This window comes from Rhinopithecus roxellana, chromosome 12 (assembly GCF_007565055.1).
Source record: "Rhinopithecus roxellana isolate Shanxi Qingling chromosome 12, ASM756505v1, whole genome shotgun sequence".
Taxonomy (NCBI): Eukaryota; Metazoa; Chordata; class Mammalia; order Primates; family Cercopithecidae; genus Rhinopithecus; species Rhinopithecus roxellana.
Genome location: NC_044560.1, coordinates 128,114,150 through 128,131,272, shown reverse-complemented (window position 1 = coordinate 128,131,272; position 17,123 = coordinate 128,114,150). Strand labels below are relative to the sequence as shown.

Sequence of the window (17,123 nt, the reverse complement as noted above, 5' to 3'; positions counted from 1 at the left end):
CCTCCTGGGTTCAAGTGATTCTCGTGTCTCAGCCTCCTGAGTAGCTGGAATTATAGGCGGGGGCCATCATGCCCAGCTAATTTTTTGTGTTTTTAGTCACGACGGTGTTTCACCATGTTGGTCAGGCTGGTCTTGAGCTCCTGACCTCAAATGATCCACCTGCCTTGGCCTCCCAAAGTTCAGGGATTTCAGGCATGAGCCACCATGCCCAGCCATGTGGTCTTGATAATAATGAATAAAACTACCAGAATAAAGTTGTGTCTGTCACTTATGTGGTGCTTCCTATGTGTAAGGCATTGTCCTAACTGCTTTACTTCTGTTCAATTAATGCTAATTAAATGATCTGCAGAGTGACTAGGGCCTAACACAGTCATGGCTCTTTTGGATACTCACAAGCTAATCAGATGTGAAAATAACATTGTCTTTGGCCCAAGCGGAATAATAGCCACCATAGCAAACACTTGTAAAACACTCTCTGTATGAAAGCATGTGTTTTATTTGCCCTCTCTGGTAATTCATTCAACCCTCAAAACTCTATGAAATGGACACTGCTGATATCCCCATATTACAAATGATGTAAGATATAAACATGTGCTAGCGTTGGTTCATACTAGCTCATATGAGCCAATTGTTAGAATTTTGGGAATTATGTGACCTAGTTGTTAAACATAGTCATTATTAAAAATTAAATTATATAAACTTACGGTTAAATAGGTATATTAAAAACAAACAATAAATACCCAAAACTAATGGCTAACTACTTTACTGTATTTCACTATTGTCTGTGTTATTAAGGTTATTTCCTTCTAGTGTATCTCTGTGGTAGAAATACTTTATAATGACAAGCCGCTGAACATCTCTCCCTAATTCTGTGTTTAGTGATGTCAGATTGGTAGCTTGAAATTGCCCATGGTGAGAGTATTTATACCTTGGAAATCAGCAAATGTAACAGGACTTGATTGTTTTGTTGATTGTCTACACTTAACCAAGTGACTCCAATTCCGACCTGGCATCCTACATTCTAACCGCATCACAGTGCTTTCCATAGCCTTGACTTTCAGTATGCCTTTCCACCTCTATCCTCTAACTTTTGCCATGCTGCTACCTTCTGTTGAAATCAAGCATCTTTTAAGATTTTCAGATTATTTTGTAATTCATAAGCGTGATGACTGGGTATTCACGTGCATGTGTGAGATGTGCCACCCTGGAACCTTGATACGATGTCAGTACATTATGGGTCTGACATGAAAAAAAAATTATCCTGAAATACCACCTTCTTCATGAGGCTGTCTCTGATTTCATTCAGTTGGAATATATGCAATGATAAAAAAAATGGGATCTATTATTATATTATATTATGTATGTCTACTGCTAATCATATATGAATATTTTAACACAATTTTTTCTTATTTATTTATTTATTTATTTATTTTTAGAGACAGGGTCTCCCTCCATCACCCAGGCTGGAGTGCAGTGGAAATATCATAGCTCACTGCAACATCGAACTCCTGGGCTCAAGCTATCCTCCCACATCTGCCTCCCAGGTGGCTGGGACCACACGTGTGCACCACCACACCTGGCTAATTTTTAAAATTTGCGTAGAGCCAGGTGTGGTGGCTCACACCTGCAATCCCAGCCTCCCAAAGTGCTGGGATTACAGGCGTGAGCTACCTCACCCAGCCACAGTTGTTAGTGTGTATAATCATAGCTGCCATTTATTAGACAGAACTGGACAAATAAAGAGACCTGGAAGGTATAGTGATAGTCATCTTTTACAGAAATACAAATATGGCTTCAAAGAGATTAAGTAACTTGCCTGATGTCACAAGGCTATTCACAGGTAAAGGGAATGGGAGATGGCTTATCTTGAATGCCTTTGGCATAAATGTGTATTCACATATAAGGAAGTAGCTATTCGGTGATCTTCTTCCTAACCTGGTTTTGGAAAGGAGCCCTTCGGAAGTGTCCTTAGACCAAAGAGTGCGACTTAATTATAAAATATAATTTGTTTATTATTATTATTTTTGCAGTAGCAAGATTTAACAGAGTGAAAACAGCTCCCATACAATGGGAAGGGACCCAAAGGGGGTTACCACTCCCTGCTCGAAAGACTGGGTTTATATCCCAATCATTGTCCCTCCCCCTGTGCTCTCAGGCGATATATGATTTGACTATTTCTTTACCTCCTGCTTTAGCCTAATTTGTATTCTAGTGAGCCCTCTTTACTACCTGTGAGCTGAGTTACAAGCCCCGTGTTTAAAGGTAGGTGCAGTCACCTTTCCCAGCTAGGCTTAGGAATTCCTAGTCGGCCTAGGAAATTCAGCTAGTCCCGTCTCTCAGTCCCCCCTCTCAACAGGAAAACCCAAGTGCTGTTGGGGAGGTTGGCCGACGACCACTCTAACTGCTTCCTGCTGAACTGGGTGTAATATGGGTCGTGCAGTTGAGATTTCCTTGGTGGGGTGCCTTCGATGTCATTAACACTGGAGCACGGGCTAGCAGGCTGGTCCAGGGGTCTGCAGTAGATCTTAGTCATGGACTGCATTTGGGGCTCCATTTGAAGAACCATTTGTAGTTTTACAGCTTTGATTCTAGAAGAGACAAATTTAACAAGGAGGTTAAAGATATAGGGATTGAAATGTATGGCCTGAAGTGCAGGGGATTATTTCTTTGGCACATTCACAGGCCCTGACGATCTGCTTGATAGTTTTGAAAAGGCCTGGTCCAGTAAATAATAATTTGGCCATCTGATGGGTGCTATCAATGCGAAAGTGAAAGGTTTGGTGAAGGATTTTAAGTAATTTCCACTGGTTAGCTGCAGGCAAAAGTATTTTTCCTTCTTCGGTGGCTAGCCATCCTGAGGGGAAGAAACTATGTCCTCATGAGGTTGCCCATTCTGTTTCTCCTGCTGAGTACTGGGGCTTGTTTCCTGGAGGGGATTACCCCATACTAGGGGTCCTTCTATAAGCATTTCTAATGGAGGGTCCCGCCTTGCGGCTCTTTTGGCTGCAATATCCATTTGGCGGTTCCCTTCTATTTCCCTTTCCTTTCCTTTCTGATGACCCTGGCAGTGTAAGACTGTCACCCCTTTAGGTTTCTGTGCAGCCAATAATAACCTCCTAATGGCTTCCTGATGTTTGATAGGTGTTCCCTCGGAAGTTAGGAATTCCTTTTCTCTCCATATTGCTGCGTGGGCATGGAGGACTAGGTAAGCAGACTTAGAGTCTGTATATATATTTACCCTTTTTCCTTCTCCTACCTCTAGTGTATAATGGCCCCTGCTTTTGCAAGGATGTCTCTCCCTAACAAAGGAGTGGGGCTTTCAGGCATAATTAGAAAGGCATGTGAAAAGAGTAAAGCTCCCCAGTCACAACTTAGTGGCTGGGAAAAGTATCTAGTGACTGGCTGTCCTAGGACCCCTCAGATAGTGACAGATCTGGAGGACAGTTGTCCGGGACAGGAGAGTAAGACTGAGAAGGCTGCATCGGTGTCCAGGAGACAGTTAACCTCCTGGCCATCAATGGTCAAGCATACCCGGGGCTCTATGAGGGTGATGGCATGGGCTGGCGCTTGCCCTGGGCACCCTCAGTCCTACTGCTGGATCATCTGGTTAGTGGCTTCTGACTCAGAGGACCTTCATCCCCTGGGGCAGTGGGCCTTCCAGTGATTCCTTTGACATAAGGGGCATGGATAGGGGGGAGCTTATTTCTATTCAGACAGTCTTTTTTAAAGTGTCCTTGTAGACTACACTGGAAGCAAGCCCTATTAGGCATTCGATTTGCCCAGTCTTTCCCTGTTCCAGAGCTTCCAAAGTCCACTTGCCTGAGGGCCATGACTAAAGCAGTGGCCTTTTTTTAATCCCGTTTGTCCCGTTCCACCTGCTCCTCCTGATCTCTATTATAAAACACCGAGGTTGCCAAGTTCAACAGGGTTTCTAAGTTTTGTTCCGGGCCTAAGGCGGACTTTTGAAGTTTTTTTTTTTCTAATATCTGCAGCTGACTGAGTGATAAACTTATCCTTAAAGATTAGTTGGCCATCAGTGGAGTCAGATGACAGAGAAGTATGCTTCCTCAATGCCTCCCTTAGTCTCTCCAGAAAGGCAGTAGGATTTTCTTCCTTTCCCTGTGTTATAGTGGACATCACTGAATAATTTATAGGCTTCTTCCTAGTTTTCCTTAGTCCTTCTAGCATGCAAGTTAGCAAATGTCTGCGGCACCAATCTCCATGTTCTGATTCTGTGTCTCAATGAGGGTCTACACTGGGAACTGCCTGCTGGCCTGTGGGGAATTGTTCTTTTTCCTCTGTTGTCATCCTATCATTGACCTGACGGAGATACCAGAGATCGCCAAACCCTCAGGCTGCAGTTATGGTGGCACTTCTCTCATTTGGGGTTAGTGTCTGATCTAGCAGTAACATTGTATCTTTCCATGTCAGATCAACTTCCCTTGGAAGTTAGGAATTCCTTTTCTCTCCATATTGCTGCATGGGCGTGGAGGACTAAGTAAGCACACTTAAGAGTCTGTATGTATATTTATATATTTATATACATATAGTTCTGAACTGTTGAGGTGTGATCACAATGAGGTTTCCTCTAAAGGTTATTTTTCTACTTTCAGCAAAGCAGTTGCCGCTACCAGTTGAATGCATTTGGCCCATCCGACGGTTCCTGGGTTAAGGATTTTTGATAGGAAGGCTACTGGTTGTCAGGGGCTTCAGTGCTTTCGGGCTACGCCCTTGTTTACACTGTCAACAAGGTAGTATTGGAGTGTTATAGGGTCATGGAGAAGACCTTCAATTATCAATTATAGGTTTTAAATTTACCCTGGCTTTTAAAGGAATAGGGCACACTGTTTTTTTCTTTACTACTTCTATCTATCTCTCTCTGCCTCTCTCTCTTTGTAGATGGATTTTGGGAAGAGAGGGGAAGGATGTTCGCTTATTGCCCCCATTTGCCACTATAGGAATATGCGCCTCCCTTTAATTTACTCAATTTACTTTCATCCTGATCTATTATGTTGTTGTAGACCCAGTTCCAGTGGTTAAAGTACTGGGTTATCAGTTCTAAGGCCCTGGCAGTGGTGGTGGGGAACGGGTCCCACATAACTGTCCATGTGGAGAGCTGTATGACTAAATTGGGCGAGACATCAGGGACAAGAAGCCCTGGGTTCATGGCCTAGATGCCTAAGGACACAGTGTAGAGCTTCCTTAGATCCCTTTGGAGATACAACCTGCTGTCATGCTTGGGAGAGGAAGTGAAAGTCTGAACCATTAGTACCTAGGAGGCAGGGATCAGAGGAAGTAGATTCAGAGGTAAGGAGAATTTTGGGGCTACACTTTCAAGAAAGTCATGGTTGGGACCCAGGAGGTATGGGTCAGAAGGAAAGGTAGGGGTGCACGCATGGGCGACTATTGAATAGAGACTTCTGGCTGCACCATGATCTCAACCGGCTAATGCCAGGAATTAAGGATGACAGCTTTCTGCCTCTAGTCAACCCTTGGCTTCCCCAGGAAAACTGAGAAAGTGGAGGCTGGTTCCAGGCAGACCAACGCTCCCAACCCAGAAGGGTTGGGGGTTGTTAGAAAACCTTTTTCCAGGAAGCCTCATACCTGAGTCTTAAGTCCGGCAGCCGTGCTAATCGTTTTTAACTGACAGGTGCCCGGTATCTTCCTCCAATTCTAAGGAAGGATAGGACAGAATAGCAAGTGAAAGTGGTCCGATATTACTCACTGCTTTGGAGAATCCCTGTACGGGCCACCAGATGTTACGGGCAGGTCTTTGTTCTTAGAGCTCCCAAGATGTGGCAGGCCGCTCCCAAGATGGGGGCAGGCCTTTTGTTCTCTGACCTGGGGTTCTTGGCCTCACGGATCCAAGGAATGGAACCTTGGGCCATGCAGTGAGTGTTATAGCTCTGTTGGAAGCCGTGGGTCATGGAAGAGAACCATGGAACCCAGCAACTAGTATTCAGCTCAATTAGGATGAAGCCGGGACTTAGCCGTGCAGGAACAATGGTGAGCCTTTAGCCCGATCGGGAGTGGCAGCAGGCGCCTTGCTGGATCAGAAATGCAGCGGACACCCTGCCAGATCTGGAGGGGTGGAAGTCAATGGTGGGTCTGGGATGGTGGGGAATAGCAGTGGTGGACGGTGAGTGAAAGCTCAACTCGAGCAGTACCAAACATGGACCAGAAACGTGTGCAGTTGCAAGATTTAACAGAGTGAAAACAGAGGTACCATACAATGGGAGGGGACCCAAAGTGGGTTGCCTAATTATAAAATATAATTTAAAATGGAATATTAGGGCTGGGCGTGGTGGCTCACACCTGTAATCCCAGCACTTTGGGAGGCCGAGGAAGGTAGATTGCCTGAGCTCAGGAGTTTGACACCAGCCTGGGCAACATGATGAAATCCCGCCTCTACTAAAATACAATAAATTAGCGGGGTGCAGTGGTGGGCACCTGTAATCTCAGCTACTCGGGAGGCTGAGGCAGCAGAATTGCTTGAACCTGGGAGGCGGAGGTTGCAGTGAGCCAAGATTGTGCCGTTGCACTCCAGCCTGGGTGACAGAGCAAAACTCTGTCTCAAATAATAATAATAATCATAATAAAATGGAATATTCTACCCAAGACTATTGCAGGAGATTATAATGCAGAAACAGATTATGAGAATCCAGTATCTTCTTTTGAGCCAGATATTGTATATACATATATATTTTCTTTTCTTTTCTTTTTTTTTTTTTTTTTTTTTTTTGAGACGGAGTCTGGCTCTGTTGCCCAGGCTGGAGTGCAGTGGCCGGATCTCAGCTCACTGCAAGCTCCGCCTCCCGGGTTTACACCATTCTCCTGCCTCAGCCTCCCAAGTAGCTGGGACTACAGGCGCCCGCCACCTCGCCCGGCTACTTTTTTGTGTTTTTTAGTAGAGACGGGGTTTCACCGTGTTAGCCAGGATGGTCTCGATCTCCTGACCTCGTGATCCACCCGTCTCGGCCTCCCAAAGTGCTGGGATTACAGGCTTGAGCCACCGCGCCCGGCCTTTCTTTTCTTTTCTTTTGCTTTCTTTTTTTTTTTCTGAGACAGGGTCTTGCTCTGTTGCCCAGGCTGGAGTGCAGGGTGCGATCTTGGCTCACTGCAACCTCTGCCTCCAGGGTTCAAGCAATTCTTCTGCCTCAGCCCCCCGAATAGCTGGGATTACAGGTGTGCGCCACCACGCCTGGCTAATTCTAGTTTTTGTATTTTTAGTAGAGACGGGGTTTCATCATGTTGGCCAGGCTGGTCTCGAACTCCTGACCTCAAGTGATCTGCCCACCTCGGTCTCCCAAAGTGCTGGGATTACCGGTGTAAGCTACCACACCCGGCCTATTATTATTTATATTTTACTGGCTTATTTCTCCAAGAAAATGAGCCAGATATTAAAGTGATATTGCAAAAATGTAGAATTTTTTTTGTTTGTTTTGGAAAATACAGTTATTTTTCACAAACATGTTATTTATCTTAACATTTAATGGGCTTAATTTATTACTTTTAAACAAATTAAATTTTTTAAATATTTCTCAATTTTGATTTCTAATATGATAAATATTGATATATTTTATTTATTTGTTTTACAGGCAGGGGCTTGAGCTGGCTCTGTTACTCAGGCTGGAGTATAGTGGCATGATCACAGTTCACTGCAGCCTTGACCTCCTGGCTCAAGCTATCCTCCTGCCTCAGACTCCTGAGTAGCTGAGACTACAGGCACACACCATCATGTCCAGCTATTTTTTTTGTAGAGACAGGGTCTCACTATATTGCCCAGGCTGGTCTTGAACTTCTAGGCTCAAGTGATCCTCATGCCTCAGCCTTCCAAAGTGCTGGGATTACAGGTGTGAGCTACCAAGCCTGGCCTCTCAATATTTTTCTTTTTTGTCTCTCTATCAAAACATTTTCTTATTCTTTTCTTCTTTTGCATATGGGAAAAGAAGGAACTCAATACTTTTTAATCCAAAAATGGAAAGTTTGAGAGTTGCTGTTCTAAGGCCTTCTTACTCAGAGGATGCTCCGTTGATCAGCACTGATTTGAATATCCTGTGAGCTTGTTAGAAATGCAAACTCTCAGGCCCCACCTGAGACTGACTAAATGAGAATATACATTTTACCATGATCCTCAGGTGATTTGTATGCACCTCAGGTGATTTCGTATGATTTGTAAGGTTTCAGAGGCTAAGCATGGTGGTTCACGCCTGTAATCTCAACACACTGGGAGCTGAGCTTGAGTCCAGTTGGTCAAGGCTGCAGTGAACTATGATGGGGCCACTGCACTCCAGCCTGACAGAATGAGATCCTGTCTTAAAAAAAAAAAAAAAAAAAAAAAAAAAAAAAAGGCCGGGCATGGTGGCTCGTGCCTGTAATCCCAGCACTTTAAGAGGCTGAGGCAGGAGGATCAGTTGAGGCCAGGAGTTCGAGACCAGCCTGGCAAAAATACAAAAATTAGCTGGGCATGGTGGGGCTTGCCTGTGGTCTCAGCTACTTGGGAGGCTGAGGCATGAGAATCACTTGAACCTGGGAGATGGAGGTTGCAGTGAGCTGAGATTGTGCCACTGCACTCCAGCCTGGGCTACAGAGTGAGATTCTGTCTCAAAAAAAAAAAAGTTCCAGGCGCGGTGGCTCACGCCTGTAATCCCAGCACTTTGGAAGGCCGAGGAGGGTGGATCCCTTGAGGTCAGGAATTCGAGACCAGCCTGGCTAACATGGTGAAACCCCATCTCTACTAAAATACAAAAATCAGCTGGGCATGGTGGCATGGGCCTGTAATCCCAGCTCCTCGGGAGGCTAAGGCAGGAGAGTTGCTTGAACCCGGGAGGCAGAGGTTGCAGTGAGCCAAGATCACACCACTGCACTCCAGCCTGGGCGAGACTCCATCTCAAAAAAAAAAAAAAAAAAAAAAGGTTTGAGAAACACTGGTCTAGAGGAGTTAAAAAGTCTTCTTGAAGGAGATGACACTCAAGTTTTGTATGAGGAGGAGGAGGAAGAGCAGCTGGGTGGGGTGGGACTGACTGTAGACAGAGGGCTCAAGGAGGGAGAAGAGCTTGGGTGAAGGCATAGTAGAGAGAAATGTCATGATACACTGGAAAACTACACAGAGAACATATCTAAATTCTTGGTAACATGTAGACATCTAAAATATTAATTATGGTGATTACAATATTCTACAGTAAAAATCAGGAGCTAAAACTGCCTGTAGTCCTCTTCCTGGGGACAAATTTTAATTGTTTTTCATCTTCAGCTTCCCACATGGGATAAAATTTTAAATTTATAAAATAAAAATAAAATAAGGGAAAATATGTATAATTATATATATAGATGTTCACTGAAGACAATCTCAAAAGCAGCAATCTATTCAATCATAGAGAAGTGATTAAGTACAGTAATCATATATTCATTCCATGAGGTTATTTTCTGAAATGATCATACTTCACAACGTCAGTCTCTATTCTCTTACCTTGCTTTGTTTTTCTTGATAATACCTGACATTTTACTATGTATGAATTGTTCATGGCATGTCTCTTCTACTGGAATTAAGCTTACAGGGTAAGGGACTTCTCTTATTCACTACTAGCAATCCTCAGCATCTAAAATAGTCTAAGCTGGGCACAGTGGCTCACACCAGTAATCCCAGCTACTCAGGGGACTGAAGGAGGAGAATCTCCTGAGCCCAGGAGTTCAAGGCTGCAGTGAACAATGATCTTGCACTCCAGCCTGGGCAACAGAGTGAGATTCTATCTCCAAAAAAAAAAAAAAAAAAAAAAAAAGAGGCCGGGCACAGTAACTCACGCCTATAATCCCAGCACTTTAGGAGGCCACACCAGAAGGAGAGCTTGAGTCCAGGAATTGGAGACCAGCCTGGGAGACCATGTCTCTATAAATAGTAATAATAAAAAAAAAACTAGTGGAGCGTGGTGGTATGTGCTTGTGGTCCCAGCCACTCTGGAAGCTGAAACAGGTGGATTGTTTGAGCCCTAGAGTTTGAACCTGAGAGACTGGGGCTACAGTGAGCCGTGATCACGCCACTGCACTCCAGCCTGGGCAACAGAGACAGACCCTGTCTCTTTGTTTTATTTTTTCTGTTAATGATGAGCTTCTATAGAGCCTGTCTCAAAAAAAAAAAAAAAAAGCCTAGCACATTGTAGGAAGTGTATAGTTGTTGGCTATATGCATGAATGAAACATAAAACTTTATTGGGATATAATATTTAGTTAAAAATACAGAAAATACAATGAAATGTGTTCTCTCATTGAAACAACGAAAAAATGACATGTTGACAGAGACTCGAATTTTGGAACTTGGAGACAATAGTCACCAAGGTAATACAGAAAAATCAAAATGGTTCAATAGGAGAGGATTGTCAGCAATGTTTTTCTCTCTCTTTCTTGTTAATATTATTGTTTCAAAACTGTGCAATGAAAAAAATTAGAAAAATGAGGGCAAAGTTATGGACAGAATATTATGTTTGTCAAGCTTATTTTTGACAAATGGAGCCCTGTATTCCAAGATGGGAAGGGACAGTCCTTGGAGCTTTCAGGGAAAGTAAAGTACAGAGAAGCAGAATGATTTGCTTAGTGTTTGAACAATAGGTAACAGAACACTGGGCAACTTCTGTATTTTTTGTAGAGACAGGGTTTTGCCATGTTAGCCAGGCTGGTCTCACACTCCTGAGCTCAAGTGATCTGGCTGCCTTGGCCTCCCAAAGTGCTGGGATTACAGGCATTAGCCACCACACCCAGTGTTCTTCATCTTTTAAAACTCAACACTATAGTCATTTCTCTGGGAAGCCCATCCTGATCCTCCCCTTTCCCCACTGTAGATATTTCCTAGTCCTGTGTTCTGCCAGCATTTGGTATACCTCTCTATTAGCATCTAGCATTATCTTTGAAGATATCTACTCACCTTATTAGACTGGGGCTATCCCAGCTAGTTATCCTTTCCCCTTGAATCTGAGTAGACTCTGTAACTGCTTTGATGAATAAAATATGGTAGAAATGATGCTGTTTCAGTTTCCAAGCCCATATCTTAAAAGACTAAAAGCTTCCACGTCCTATTTCCTGGAACCCTGCTTCTTGAGGTCCTTAGGTGTCAAGTAAGATATCTGACATTTCTTTTGGAGAGACCTCATAGAAAGGCATTGAGACTAGAAGGACCTGGCTGAGCCTAGCCTTTATGAGAGGGTGAAGGGCCCTGCTGAGTCAGCCTTTCAATTGTCCTTGCCAATATGTCAATAATGGAAGTGGAGCAGTCTTGGAACCTCCGGATTGTCCCAACTGCTAGCCGAATACCATCAACTGACCCCTGTTAATTCCTGGTGGGGCAGAAGAATCGGCAATCCAAGCCTCACCCCTAATATTGGCCCACAGAATCGAGAGAAATAATGCATTTTTTAAAATAAAGCAGCTAAGTTTGGGAATATACAACTGATAACTGGAACAGAAATTTGATACCTGGAAATGGGGTGCTTCTATAACTATAACCACCCAATGGGTTTACCTTGCCTACTGCCTAAACAGAGCCAATTTATCAAGACAGGGGAAATGCAATAGAGAAAGAGTAATTCACACAGAGTCAGCTGTGCGGAAGACTGGAGTTTTATTATTTCTCAAATCAGTCTCCCCAGGCATTCGGGGATGGGTTTTTAAGAACAACTTGGTGGCTGGGGGAAACCAGTGAGCCGGGAGTGCTGATTGGTCTGGTCATAGATGAAATAATAGGGAGTGAAGCTGTCTTCTTGAGCTGAGTCAGTTCCTGGGTAGGGGCCACAAGATCAGATGAGCCATTTTATCGATCCAGATGGTGTCAGCTGATCCATCAAGTGCAGGGTCTGCAAAATATCTCAAACACTGATCTTAGGAACAGTTCAGGGAGGGTCAGAATCTTGTAGCCTCCAGCTGCAGGACTCCTAAACCACAATTTCTAATCTTGTGGTTAATCTGTTAGTCCTACAAAGGCATTCTAGTCCCCAGACAAGAAGGAGGTTTGTTTTGGGAACGGGCTGTTATCTTTTTTTAAAACTGTAAACTATGGTCAGGCGCAGTGGCTTATGCCTGTAATCCCAGCACTTTGGGAGGCTGAGGTGGGTGGATCATTTGAGGTCAGGAGTTTGAGACCAGCCTGGCCAACATGGTGAAAACCCATCTCTACTAAAAACACAAAAATTAGCCAGGCATGGTGGCAGGCAGCTGTAATCCCAGCTACTTGGGAGGCTAAGGCAAGGAGAATTGCTTGAACCTTGGAGGCAGAGGTTGCAGTGACGTGAGACTGCACCACTGCACTCCAGCCTGAGTGACAGAGCGAGACTCCGTCTCAAACAAAACAAAACTATAAACTAAGTTGCTCCCAAAGTTAGTTCAGCCTATGCCCAGGAATGAATAACTTAGAGATCTGACCTAACGAACTCCATCTTGCTTAAAGGTTAGAAGCAAGGTGGAGTTGGTTAGGTCAGATCTCCTTCACTGTCTCAGTTACAATTTTGCAATGGTGGCTTCATAACAACCCAAAATATATGACATTGGCTTTGGGACTGAGCAATGGGTGGAGATGTGAAGGGTCTCGAGGAGTCTATTACTGCATGCTGGAAAGGCCTAGAGGATATTGTTGGTGAGGACTTGTTATTGGAAGCTGGAGGAAAGTTTGGCAACGCTGTCCCTTGAGGTAACATGGAAAATAGAAAGGTACCTAATGAAATTATGGATCTGGCTGGGGAGGTTCCAGGCAGAAAGTACAGTGTCAGCTGTCTCTTCCTAGTTGGCTATGATGAGATTTGAGAAGGACCCAGGGTAGTATTTCTCGTTCGAATAAGAATCTCAAAGGAGCTGGGCACGGGCGGTGGCCACCTGTAATCCTAGCACTTTGGGAGGCTGAGGCGGGTGGATCACCTGAGGCCAGGAGTTTGAGACCAACCTGAGCAACCTGGTGAAACTCGTCTCTACTAAAATACAAAAGCCAGGTGTGGTGGTGTGCGCCTGTAGTCCCAGCGACCCGGGAGGCTGAGGTATGAGAATTTCTTGAACCCTGGTGTCGGAGGTTGCAGTGAGCCGAGATTGTGCTACTGCACTCCAGCCTGGATGACAGATTGAGATGCTCTGTCTTAGAAAAAAAAAAAAAAAGGAAGAAATGGCCTTAGGGTAACAATTAAGACCATGGTGTTGCCAGTAAAATGGTATCACAGGGCAAAGACAAGTCAAGCATGCAATGTAAAACCTTTTGTTAAGAGATCAGAAAGATTTAAGGCAGTGTCTCATAGATACTTGCAAAATCATTTCCAAGGAAAAAATTCTAAGGAACTTAATTTTGTGCCTTATAGACCTTCTGTGCTAAACAATTGAGTTTCTCAGTCTTACTGCTGTGGTGCCACGGCAGCTTTACAGGAGGCCCAAGGTAAAGAAAGGCTATTTGAAAGAGATTTGTGGGTGTGGTGCTTTGCTAATGGAGTGAAGTATAACTTGACATATGGGAAACTCCCCAAATTTTAGAAAGATTACATTAGCTTGGCCTGAAACCTACTGAGATAGTACAAAATGAAGAGTTCTTTAGATCCCCCCTTTTCCCCGCCCGGCCTAGTAGGGCAGAAAGCAGACTAAAAAAACTGCTCAGCTACAAAAATGGGCTATTTCTTATAAAAAGGAAGGATGACTCAGAGGGCAGAATCAAAATTCACAGAGAATCATCTGTAGGGAGCAGAACTGGCAAAATATGCCTAGCTGGATTTCAGAATTTCTATGCGTCAGTGACTGCTATGGGCTTTTGTTCCCCACCGCCACCTCTTTTGTTTATTGTTTTTGTTTTTTGAGACAGGGTCTTGCTCTGTCACCTAGCCTGGGGCACAGTGGCACAGTCACAACCCACTATAGCCTTGATTTCCTGGGCTTAAGCGATCCTCCTGCTGTGCACCCCACCTCTGCCCCAAGTAGCTGGGACCACAGATACGTGACACTATGCCCAGCTAATTTTTTTCTTTTTGTTTTTGAGATAGAGTTTTGCTCTGTTGCCCAGGCTGGAGTGCAGTGGTGCAATCTCGGCTCACTGCAACCTCCACCTCCCGGGTTCAAGGGATTATCCTGCCTCAGCCTCCTGAGTAGCTGGGACTACAGGTGCGTGCCACCACTCCCAGCTAATTTTTTGTATTTTTAGTAGAGACGGGGTTTCACTGTGTTAGCCAGGATGGTCTCTGTCTCCTGACCTCGTGATCTGCCCGCCTCGGCCTCCCAAAGTGCTAGGATTACAGGCGTGAGCCACTGAGCCTGGCCTAATTTTTTTTTTTTTTTGTAGAGATGGAGTCTCCCTATGTTACCTAGGCTGGTCTCAAACTCCTAGGCTCAAGGGAGCCTCCCTCCTCAGCCTCCCAAAGTGTTGGGATTACAGGCTGGGTGCGGTGGCTCATGCCTGTAATCCCAGCACTTTGGGAGGCTGAGGTAGGTAGATCACCTGAGGTCAGGAGTTCCAGACCAGCCTAACCAACATGGCGAAACCCCATCTCTACTAAAAATGTAAAAAATTAGCAGAGCCTGGTGACAGGTGCCTGTAATCCCAGCTACTTGGGAGGCTGAGGCAGGAGAATCGCTTGAACCCAGGAGGTGGAGGTTGCAGTGAGCCAAGATCTCACCACTGCACTCCAACTGGGTGACAGAGAAAGACTCCATTTCAAAAAAAAAAAAAAAAAAAAGTCTTGGGATTACAGGCACGAGCCACCACGCCAGGCTACCACCTCTTTTGAATAGAAGTGTCTATTGCTGTTCTTATGCCTCTGTCACCATTATAGCTGGTTATATAAGGAGCAGATAGCAGATAACTTATCTCTTTAGTTCACAAGTCTTCAGGTTGAAAAGAACAATACTTAAGGAGCTACACCCTAGGGACTACATCTGAGGAGCCCACCTCCACATCTGGAACTTATTCAGATGATGAGATCATGGACCTTGATCCTGAGTCTGATGCTGTAATATGCTGAATTTTGCTTGGTAGGTCCTTTGAAGATGTGAATATATTTTGCATGTGCGAGGAATGTAAATAATTTGTGGCCTGAGGGCCGACTGTTACAGATTAAAGATGGTTGTAAATTCTTTGATACTCTTACCATTGACAGGTGGGTGAGAGTATCAAAGAGTGCCTCCTCTTGAGTCTGGGTGGCCTCTGTGATTGCTTTGACCAATAGAATACTGCAGAAGTGACACTGTGCTACCTTCCAAGCCCAGGAAATTTAGACTGGTAACTACTATTTCCTGCCTCTTGGGAGCACTGTCTTTTGGAGCCCACCATGTACTTGGCTGGAGAGATCACATTAAAACTACACAGAGAGATAGAGGGGCCTAAATGAAGCCAGCTTTCCAGCCATTCCTGCCAAGGCTTAAGGAATGTGAGTGAAGGTTCAAGGCACGTGAGTGAATACCATCGAGTGACCCCAATTGACTTCATGTGGAACAGCAGAAGTGATCTGCCTAGCCCTGACTGAATACTTGACCCACACAATTATGAGAAATAATAAAATGTTTGTTGGGTTAAGCCCCTAAGCTTTGGAGTAGTTTGTTACACAGCAGTGGATGACTGAAATACTCCATGACTTTGGGTCAGTGTCTCCTCTCTAGAATTATTTCCCCAACTTCAGCAGTGTTAGGCTAGGTCAGGTGAACTCTAAGGGCCTTTATAGCTCTGATTTTTAGTTCCAAAGAATACTAGTTGAAGTAGGTTGGGGTACTTCTGATGGCATGTAGACATTTGTTGGATGACCAGAGGAACATAGAATTTATATAATTAGGTACGCAGGCCGGGTGTGGTGGTGCATTCCTGTAATCCCAGCACTTTGGGAGGCTGAGGCAGGCGGACCAGGAATTTGAGACCAGCCTGGACAAGATGGTGAAACCCCATCTCTATAAAATACACAAAAGCTAGCTGGGCGTGGTAGGCACATCTGTAGTCCCAGCTACTTAGAAGGCTGAGGTGGGAGGATTGCTTGAGACTGGGAGGCAGAGGTTGCAGTGAACCAAGATCGGGCCGCTGCACTCCAGCCTGGGTGACAGAATGAGACCCTGTTTCAAAAAAAAAAAAAACAGTTGCAATAAACACTTAATTAAATTAATTAATTAATTTATTTGAGACAGAGTCTCACTCTGTCATCCAGGCTAGAGTGCAGTGGCACAATCTGGGCTCACTCCAACCTCTGCCTCCCAGGTTCAAGCCATTCTCCTGCCTCAGCCTCCCAAGTAGCTGAGATTACAGGCATCCGCCACTGTGCCCGGCTAATTTTTGTAGTTTTAGTAGAGATGGGGTTTCACCATCTAGGCCAGGCTGGTCTCGAACTCCTGACCTCATGATCCACTCGCCTCGGCCTCCCAAAGTGCTGGGATTACAGGCATGAGCCACCATGACTGGCCACAATAAATATTTTAATGAGGATGAAAATGAGCTGAGTAAGTAGAAGTGAATGGAAGGACACTTTAGGAAGAATGAACAGTACGTGCAGACTCAAAAGTCTGGAAAGTTTAGGAAATTGTAATCATTTCAGAATTGTTGAAGTAGCAAGTACAAGAGAGAATGGGGGAGATGATGCTGGAAATTTAGGCAAGGGCCAGGTTGTGCAGAGACTCCTGTGCCTAGCCAAGTGTTTTAGGTTTTATTTGTAGACCATGAGAGTGCCATTGAACACAAAATTGTGATTAAATTGTCTTATAAGAAAAGTTATATATATAAAATATATAAATTATATATATAATATATAAAAAGTTATATATATAAATTATATATATAATACATAAAAAGTTATATATATAACTTTTCTTATAAGACTATATATATATATAAAATGTGTATGTGTATAGTTTTTGTTTCTGAGACAGAGTCTCCCACTGTCACCCAGGCTGGAGTGCAGTGGCACAATCTAGGCTCACTGTAACCTCTGCCTCTCTGGTTCAAGCAGTTCTCATGCCTCAGCTTCCTGAACACTGGGACTACAGGTGTGCACCACCATGCTGGGCTACTTTTTGCATTTTTAGTAGAGGTGGGGCTTAACATGTTGACCAGGCTGGTCTTGAACTCTTGGCCTCAAGTGATCTGTCCCCCTTGGCCTCCCAAAGTGCTGGGATAGCAGGTATGAGCCACCATGCCCAGCCATA

The 17,123-nt window shown here is 44.4% G+C and overlaps 1 non-coding gene across 1 annotated transcript; it reads left to right on the top strand.

The window, feature by feature from the left end:
• The first annotated feature begins 1,141 nt into the window (after positions 1-1,141).
• LOC115892586 lies at positions 1,142-1,245 on the top strand. Its single transcript, XR_004052452.1, has one exon. It is a non-coding gene; the product is annotated as a small nucleolar RNA U13 (small nucleolar RNA).
• Positions 1,246-17,123: the final 15,878 nt, after the last annotated feature.